Raw genomic sequence first — 9696 nt, 5'->3', positions numbered from 1 at the left:
CCGTGTCCATTAAAGTGATGGGGCAGAAAAGCCAGGTGTGCTGTTGGGGAAGAGAGAATTCCGTAAGAATTCCATAGGTCTCGAGCTCAGGGGTGGCCGAGGTAGCAGTAGAGGTGTGAACTCAGGCCTCCTTCCTTCTCTCCCTCCTTCTGTCCTTCCCTCCCTCACTCCCTCCTTTCGTCCTTCACTGGTTCATTCATGCAGGTGAGGGCCCTAGTGCCAGCTTCTCCTGTCCCTGCATGGGGAGAGTCCTGGGGAGGGGCAGGCAGGGTGGAGGCCACTCCAGCCAGGAAGGGCTACAGCACGGTGGAGGCTGTGGTCTGAGGCTGGATCCTTTCCGAGCCTCTCCACCCACGTGGGCCTGCAGCCTTTGTTGTGGCTCTGCCCTGCATTCCCGGGATTTCTGCTTCTGCCTGGGCCCAGGAAGACGGCTTTCTGCCCAGGGTCAGCTCTTCATGTTTTGTGAGCCCTGTGCCCTTGACCGAGGGGCCTCCATCCGCATCTCTACATGCAAATCTGTGAAATGGAGCTGCAGCTCAGGCAGGGTGAGGAAGTCACGCCATTGACACCCTGGTGCAGGTCTTGTCTGCTGCCTCCTGCTGGGACTTCACGCCAGCCTGTAGTATTTCTAGGCCCCAGTATGGCATAGGACAAAGCCCTTGGGCACAGGGATTGCTGAGCAGTGATGGTGCCGCCTGTGAAAACGAGGTTCCTGCACCTGCCTGGACACCTGAACGCACCTGCTCGCACAGTGCCCTTGCCAGCGTTCATGAGAGCTGGGGTCCAGCCTTTGCTGGGCTTCTCCTTTAGCTTGGGGGCATTTCCTTTTCTTCACCCAGGCCTCCATGTCCTGGCTGTGGAGGGGGTTGGAACTGGCTGGGAGAGTCAATGACTGCAGGTGGTCTCCAGCCCTGGGTCCCTACAGCTATCTTGGGATTCCCAGCGGGGGCTGGGTCTGGGCCAGGAGAGCCTGGGTCTTTGCCTGGGTCCTGTGCACAGAGCAGTCGCTGGTCTGGGCCAGGCTTGGAGACCCAGCTCTGCAGAGAAGCCCTTCTGGTTTGTTCCCTCTTGTCGGGCACAAGAAGCCGCGGCCCTCCAGGGGGCTCCCCGGGTTTTTTGAGCTTTTCATACTTAGCCACGGGTTCCTCCAAGGATTCTAGGGGTGGGAACTTGAGGGCATGGCTCCCATTTTAAAGATGAGGGAGCTGTGCCCCTGGCATGCTCTGAACGCCCGGGGGACCCCAAGCAGAAGGCTCGCAGGACACAGAGCGGCAGGACTTGTGCTGTGGTTGGGCATCCAAGGGCCCTTCCATCTCCTTGGCCTTGACTCTGCCCCATCCCAGTTGTGTGCTGGGCCCCAGACTCTGGAGGAGCACTGGGGCTGGAACTCCCAGAGTGCCTGCAAACAGCAGGGCCAGCCAGGCTCTTCTGGGGTTGTGTCCTGGGCAGGTGCCGAGACTGACACTGAAGATCCTTGCCCTGCAGCTATCACCAAAGGGCCAAGATTCACAGAGAGATTTGCCTCTGCATGCTCCCTGGAAATGGGGTCAGGATGGACCAAGATATAGACCCCAGGGAAGGCATGGCCTCCAGGTCCAAAAGGAAGGGCAGGGATTAGAACTCAAGTGGCAAAAATCACAGAATCCCTCCACCCCACACACAGAGCCCCATTCCCTCACAGAAGCCCCCCATCCTCTCATAGAACTCTGGTCCCCTCATAGATCCCCTGTCCTCTCACAGATCCCCCATCCTCTCGCAGAACCACGGTACCCTCACAGATCCCCGTCCCCTCAAATCCCCATCCCCTCACAGATCCCCCTGTTCCCTTACGGATTCCCCTGTCCCCTCACGGATTTCCCATTCCCTCACAGATCCCCCTGTCCTCTCACAGATACCCCATCCTCTCACAGATCCCCCATCCCCTCACAGATTCCCCATTACTGTACAGATCCCCCATCCCCTCACAGACACCCCGGTCACCTCACAGATGCCCCCATCACCTCACAGATTTCCCGTCCCCTCACAGATTCCCAATCACCTCACAGCCCTGTCCACTCACAGATCCTCCATCCCCTCACAGATCCTCCCATCCCCCGCCCAGATCCCCCCATCCCCTCACAGATCCCCTGTCCCCTCACAGATCCCCTGTCCCCTCAGATTCCCCCCAGCCTGTCACAGATCCCTACCGTCCCCTCACAGATCCCCCATTTCCTCACAGATACCCCCATCCCCTCACGGATCCCCCTCACAGATCCCCCCGTCCCCCTCACAGATGCCCCATCCCCTCACAGATCCCCCGTCCCTTCACAGATCTCCCCGTCCCCTCACAGATCCTCCCGTCCCCTCACAGATCCTCCCATCCCCTCACAGATACCAGGTCCCCTCATAGATCCCCCTGTCCCCTCACAGATCCCTCCATCCCCTCACAGATCACCTGTCCCCTCACAGATCCCTCCATCCCCTCACAGATTCCCCATCATGTCACAGATCCCTCCCATCCCCTCACAGATCCCCCCATCCCCTCACAGATCTCCCCTCACATCCCCCATTTCCTCACAGATATCCCTGTCACCTCACAGGTCCCCCATCACCTCACAGATGCCTCATCCCCTCACAGATCTTCCCATCACCTCATAGATTCTCCGTCCTCTCACAGATCCCCCCTCACAGATTCCCCTGTCCCCTCACAGATACCCCCTCACAGATTCCCCCATCCCCTCACAGATCTCCTGTCCCCTTACAAATCCCCCATCCCCTCACAGATCTCCCCATCCCCTCACAGATACCCTGTCCCCTCACAAATCCCCCCCATCCCCTCACAGATCCCCCGTCTCCTCACAGACACCCCTGTTCCCTCGCAGATCCTCCGTCCCTTCACAGATCCACCATTACCTCACATATCCCTCCCATCCCCTCACAGATCCCCGGTACCCTCACAGATCCCTCTGTCCCCTCACATATCCACCATCACCTCACATATCTCTCCTGTCCCCTCACAGATCCCCTGTCCCCTCACAGATCCCTCTGTCCCCTCACAGTTCCCCATGTCCCCTCACAGATCCCCACGTCCCCTCACAGATCCCCCCTCACAGATTACCCCCACGCCCTCATGGATCCCCCATCCCCTCACAGATCCTCCCTCACAGATCCGCCGTCCCCTCACAGATCCTCCCTCACAGATCCCCCATCCCCTCACAGATCCCTCCCGTCCCCCTCACAGACCCCCCTGTCCCCTCACAGATCCCCCCGTCCCTTCACAGATCTCCCGTCCTCTCACAGATCTCCCATCACCTCACAGATACCCCGTCCCTTCACAGGTCTCCCCTCACAGACTCCCCCATACCCTCACAGATCCCCCATCACCTCACATATCCCTCCCATCCCCTCACATATCCCTCCCATCCCCTCACAGATCCCTCTGTCCCCTCACAGATCCCCCCTCACAGATTCCCCCGACCCCTTACAGATCCCTCCCATCCCCTCACAGATCCCTCTGTCCCCTCACAGATCCCCATATCGCCTCACAGATCCCCCCTCACAGATTCCCGCGACCCCTCACAGATCCCTCCCATCCCCTCACAGATCCGCCCGTCCCTTCACAGACACCCGTCCTCTCACAGATCCCCCATCACCTCACAGATCCCCCCTCACAGATCTCCCTCACAGATCCCCCATCCCCTCACAGATCCCCCATCCCCTCACAGATTCCCCATCCCCTCACAGATCCCCCCTCACAGATCCCCCATCACCTCACAGATCCCCATGTCCCCTCACAGATCCCCCCGACCCCTCACAGATCCCCATCTCCTCTGTACAGCCGTTTCCAGCGGGTCCTGGTCCTGAGGTCTCCGGGTTTCCGGGATGGGCAGCGGGAGGGGACACAGGCCCAGGGCTGAGAACGGGGACCCCAGGCTCCTGATGCTCGGACGCTGCCCGGGGCCAAGGCTGGACCGGAAGTGGCAGGTTCCCGCCGCCTGTGGGTTCCGCCGGTTCCCGGGGGCGCCCGGCGAGGGTAACAGGCCCCGGGAGCGCTGTGACCGCCACCCGTGCCCAGCGATGGAGTGAAGGTAGCCTCCTCCGTTTGCGGGGAGAATTTTGGTTCAAGGCTCCGGCGCCCCGGGGACAGGCGGGCTAGGAGGGTCGGTGCCGGCGGAAGGAGGCCGGGCCCTCGTGGCTCCGGTGGACAGGACTCTGGAGGTGGGCGCGCCTCGGCCCCCAGCCCCGCGGCTGACACCGGGCTCCTCCCACGGCCCAGCCAGCGCCTCACAGCCTGGTGGCCCTGCCCGTGCGGCCGCGCTGGCCGCCTCCTGACACCCCAAAGCCTCAGTTTCCCTCTGGCCGTCGGGAGGCGGGTGCCCCACAGGGTGAACCCGTGGCTGTGGCAGCCTCAGCCCCTCCTTCGCTCTGGCAGCTCGGGAGGACGTGGGTCCCCAGAGTGCCCAGCGGGGAGGAGAGTCCTGAAGAGTATCAGGGAGAGGTCACCAGCTCGGGGAAGTGGTGGGGCCTCTGAGCCACCAGGGGGCCGAGTCCTCTCCCGCGATCTGTCCGGGGCGGTGCTTGGTCTGCGTGGGGTCCGGCTTCCGGGTGCCTCCTTACCCCCGCGCCTCTCCAAGCTGACAGCGCCAGGTGCGGGGCCTGGTGCGGGGCCTGGCATGGCCTCCTGCCTCCTACTCCGAGGTCCAGGTGCGTCGTGAAGCACCCCCCAGCCCTGCCGCGGGCTGGTGCCGCACTGTCCAGGGGACTCGCCTGCCACGCCCGGCCTTTCTTTTCTTTTTCGAGACACAGCCTGGCTCTGTCCTCCAGGCTGGAGTGCCCTGACACGATCTCTGCTCCCCGCAACCTCCCGTCTTTCGGGTTCAAGTGATTCTCCAGCCTCAGCCTCCGGAGTAGCTGGGACTACAGGCACCTGCCACCACGCCTGGCTAATTTTTTTGTATTTTTAGTAGAGACAGGGTTTCACCATGTTGCCCAGGCTGGTCTCCAACTCCTGGCCTCAAACTCCCATCTCAGCCCCCCAAGGTGCTGGGATGAGAGGCCTGAGCCACTGTGCCAGGCCCCACCTTCCACCTTGGCTCCATCCCAAGTCCTGGGATTGGCTGGGTCTGAGTCCCATGTACCATTTCTGTTGTTAGATAGATTTCCATCAGAAGCACAAGACAGAAAATGGAGGAGGACGGGGTTCCCCAAGGAAATCAGGGTGCTGTTCACAGATGGGACTAGTAAGTGGGATGCTGGGGGTGCTTTGGCCTGGGTGCCCCAGAGGCAGAGCCTCAGAGACAGAGTTGTGGGCCTATGGTTTGCGGGAGGGCCTAGGATGTGAAATGGTCAAGTGGGAGACCTCACTGAGTCAGCTCCGGGCTCCGAATCCTAGGACCTGGAGCCTGCACACATGAATGCCGGGAGGTTCCAGGATCCCCCCAGAAGCTGGGAGAAGGCCTGGGTAGGAAGCCAGGTGGCAGAGGCAGGAGCTGAGCAGAGGTGGGCAGGAGGATGCATGCAGGCCGAGGGCAGACCACGCTTATGCATGGCCCCCACTGCGCAGGGCCCTGCACCAGCCTCCCCATGGCTGGCTGCTTCTCATCTGGACAACCTTGTTGCCCACCCATCTGGCGTGCTGTCTTCGGTCACCTGCTCTCCCAAGAGCAGCCAGGGTCATCTTCCCCAAACCCAAGACCACCCTGCTCTCCCTACCTCTCCTAGAGCCCCTGCTGCTCTGTAGGCTTAGAATGAAGTTGAGAAGCTTCCAGGGCTCCGGGCCCTGCCTGACCCCAACTGTTCCAGCCACACCCTGGCCCCTGTCTGCCACCTCATGACCTCAGCTGAGCTGGCTTGGTTGTGGCACGGGGGAATCGGAGCAGACGGGGCTGCCGAGGCTGAAGGAGCAGGGTCAAAGGGCAGGACTTTTCCGATGGGGCGGCAGCTGAGAAAACGGAGTGGCCGGGGAGGGCTGTTTATGGGATGGCCGTCTGCAGGGCCTTGGCAACCACAGCCCCCTGTCCAGGCCTCCAATCTTGCCAGGTGACAGGGCCCGGTGTGAGCTGGACCACAGGTACTTGGTGGGCCTGGTCTGGAATGGGGTCAGGGAGGCAGAGTACTTGGGAGACAGGTGCCCCCTCCCAGGTTCAGCCAAGCATGGGGCAAGAGAACTGGGCTCTGCTGGGCTCTGCCCAGCTGTTTGATGTTGGACAACCTCACTGTGACCTTGGGCTGCACCACTGCCCTGGTTGGAAGAGAGGGAGGCTCGGTGGGGTGGGCTGAGCTCCAGGACCGCCAACCCTTGCCCCCCTTTGCCCACCTGTGAGTAGCTTCCCTAATGGAAAGACTGAATGAGGGGACTCCTCAGCGGCCGGCCCTTGTGGGGGCACAGAGCTGCAGGAGCTGCGGTGAGGGCCAGGATCAGGCAACCTGTAGACCCCAGGCTCTGTAAGCGTCCCTGTCTGCCCTCTCTGAAGGACTTCCCAGGCCACCTTGCCCTGCCCAATGCTGGGGACTGAGTCCTTTTTGGGTACCCCAGGTCACCTGGCAGAGTCCCTGGCCCTGAGCGGGCACTGAAGGAGGCCCTCCCGCTTTGGGGGCCCTGGGTCCTTGCCGTGAGCATTTGAGGCTGCTTCCATTCACCCTGGGGTGGGAGGCAGGACCCAGCATGGCCTCAAAGGTAACTGCAGCAAGAAGGACCTGGCCTGCACCCTGGACTCCCACCCTGGCCTGGCACAGCTGGAGTCCACCCCCACTCCCTGAGGGTACTCAGATGAAAAGTGTGTGGTTTCTACAGAATAAAACAGCCACTGTTTCTACCCTGGCCTTTGAGCCACCAAAAAATGTGCAGTATTTATGATCCAGCCCCCAGCCGCCCAGCCACGCACCAGCATCCAGTGGCCGAGGCCCCTGCTCGCCCTTCCCTGGGTGGTGGAAGCCATCCTGGGCCCTTCTGGCTTCTGAGCTGGAGCCTGGTGGCCTCGAGGTCCCAGGCATGGGGCTCCACCAAGGCCCTTAGTTGTCTAGTGTGCAGGACAGAGAGACAAACAGAAATACCCCTCCCTGACGCTGACTTCTAGGCAACCCCAGTCAGGCAGGGAAGCCCACTGCAGGCCCTAGACCCAGGCTGCAGAAACCACTGCCGACAGGCCCGCCATCTCCCGCTGGCCACGGAGCACCGGCTGCAACCCCCACCTGTCTCCCTCAGGGGACTCTGGGAGGAAAAAGCCCAGAGCACACATGGGTCACGGCCAGCCTCACAGCGTCTGTCCTCCACTAGGGCCATTGGTGCCAGGACTGTGGCACCCCTTCCGGAGAGGGCTGGGAGATGTGGCTGTGGGGCAGAGGCTGGGTTGGGAGCCCCATTTTGGCACTTTCTGCTGCCCTTCCATACCTCCTCACCAGGGAGGCCTGGCTAGGAACCTTTCCATCTAGATGCTCCCAACGCTGAGGCTTCCTTGTCCCGGTTCAGCCCCAGCAGGTCCCCAGAGGCACCCGGGGAATGGCACAGGTATCCCCACACATAGTCCCCAGCACGCCTGCCCCAGTGTTCCTGAGGTCTCACTGAATCCCCAGGGAGGGGTCAGCGGTCGGAGCTTTGGGTCTTTCTCTACAGCTGCATTTCAGAAGGGAATGTAGCCTCTCTGGCATGCTGGGGCTTGTGGTCCAGAGAGGCAGCTGCCACCTGGCGTGGGAGGCTTCTCAAGCTTGTCAGGCAGAGACTCATAACTCAGTGGTGAACCCCACCTGACCTCAGGACCACCTGCCTGTCTCTAGTCCAGGCTCTGCCCTGTCCTGGGCTCCCCTGGACTACCCTGGCACAGGCTTGTGCTACTCAGCATCCACTGTCAGGGTCGACTCCCATATCCCCTCTCCCAGGAACCAAGAGCTAGGACTTGTCCACACAGCCAGACCTCCAGCCCTGATGGATGGAAAAGCCTAGACCCTGCACTCTGGATGGCAGGGAGGACTTATGACTGATGGGTCTCAAGAAGTTCACTTGTTTATTTTTATATGTATTTATTTGAGACAGGATCTCTCTCTGTTGCCCAGGCTGGAGTGCAGTGGTGCGATCATGGCTCACCGTAGCCTCGACCTCCTGGGCTCAATTGATCCTTCCAGCCTCAGCCTTCTGAGTAGGTGGGACTGGTGTGGCCTCGGAGCTTCTCTTTGTTGCCCAGGTTGGTCTCAAACTCCTGGGCTGAAAGGATCCTTCCACCTCAGCCTCCTAAAGTGCTGGGATTACAGGCATATGCCACTGCACCCTGCCAAGAAGTTAATTTGTTTGTTCATTCTTGGTTCAGCAGAGAGTTGTGCACCAAAATGGCTCAGTGAGTTGGCTTGGTGCAGGAAAGGGAGGGGTGTTCTGAAGGTCATTTCTGTTCCTGGTGGGTCAGTGACCTCCTTCAGCAGAGCCTCACCCCTCTCTGAGCCACAGTTTCCTCATCTGTAAGGCCGTTGAAATGTTGGCTTAAACCAGATTAGACTAGAGTTGCTCGGAATTTTGTACGCAAGATGCATTCATGAAAGTTTGTGACTATGATATTTTTCTAAGAGTTTTATAGTTTAGTTCTCATATTTAGGTGTTTGATCTACTTTCAGTTAATTTTTGTATGTGGTGTGAGGCAGGGGTCTACCTGCATTCTTTTGCATGGTGGAAATCCAATTGTCTCAGCACCATTTGTGGAAGAGACTCTTCTTCCCCACTGAGTGGTCTTGACACCCTTGACAAGTCAATCAACCACAAATGTATGGCTTTTTAAATGAACTCTCAATTCTATTCCATTGATCTGTATTTCTATCTCTATGTCTTGGGTCTTCCTTAGTGACATTGTGGTAAGTTTGAAATCCGAAAGTGTGAGTCCTCCAGCTTTGCTCTTTGTGAAGACTGTTTTCTTTTCATTTATAATTGCCCTGGCTAGAAAGTACCTCCAGTAGAATGTTGACTAGAAGTGGCTGAAGCAGACATCTTTGTCTTCATCCTGATCTTAGGGGAAGAGTTCTAAGTCTTTTGCTAGCTGTGGGTTTTATGTGGATGTCCTTTATTAGGGTGAGAAAGTTCCCTTCTATTCCTAATTGTTGAGTGTTTATTTATTTATTTTTATTATGAAAAAATATTGGATTGTCCTTTTTTGCATCAATTGAGATGATCATGTGATTTTTATTTTTATTCTGTTAATATGGTGTATTACACATTTTTTTTTTTTTGTATGTTGAACCACCTTTGCATTCCTGGAATAAATCCCACTTGGTCATGGAGCACAATCATTATTTTTGTATGTTGCTGGATTTGGCTTTTTAATATTTTATTGAAATTTTGTAAGTCCATACATGAGGGATATTAGTCTGTAGTTTTCTTTTCTTGCGATGCATTTGTGTGGTTTTGGTGTCAAGCTATGACTGGCTTCACAGAATGAGTTCTTTCCTGTCCTATTTTTTGGAAGAGTTTGGGAAGCATTTGTGTTAATTCCTTTTTAAATATTTGGTAGCATTCACTAGTGAAGCCATCTGGTCCTGGGCTTTTCTTTGTAGGACATTTTTTGATTACTAATTCAATCCCTTTGCTTATTATAAGTCTTCATATTTCTTCAGCCCTCTTTTCCTTGAGTCAGTTTGTGATTCTAGGAATTTGTTCATTTCATCTAGGTTATTTAATTTCTTGGTGTACAATGTTCACAACATTCCTTTATTATTTTTATTTCTGTAAGGCTGATACTAATG

This window comes from Rhinopithecus bieti, unplaced genomic scaffold (assembly GCF_001698545.2).
Source record: "Rhinopithecus bieti isolate Rb0 unplaced genomic scaffold, ASM169854v2 scaffold_1017, whole genome shotgun sequence".
NCBI lineage: Eukaryota > Metazoa > Chordata > Mammalia > Primates > Cercopithecidae > Rhinopithecus > Rhinopithecus bieti.
Note: the sequence above shows the minus strand (reverse complement) of the source record.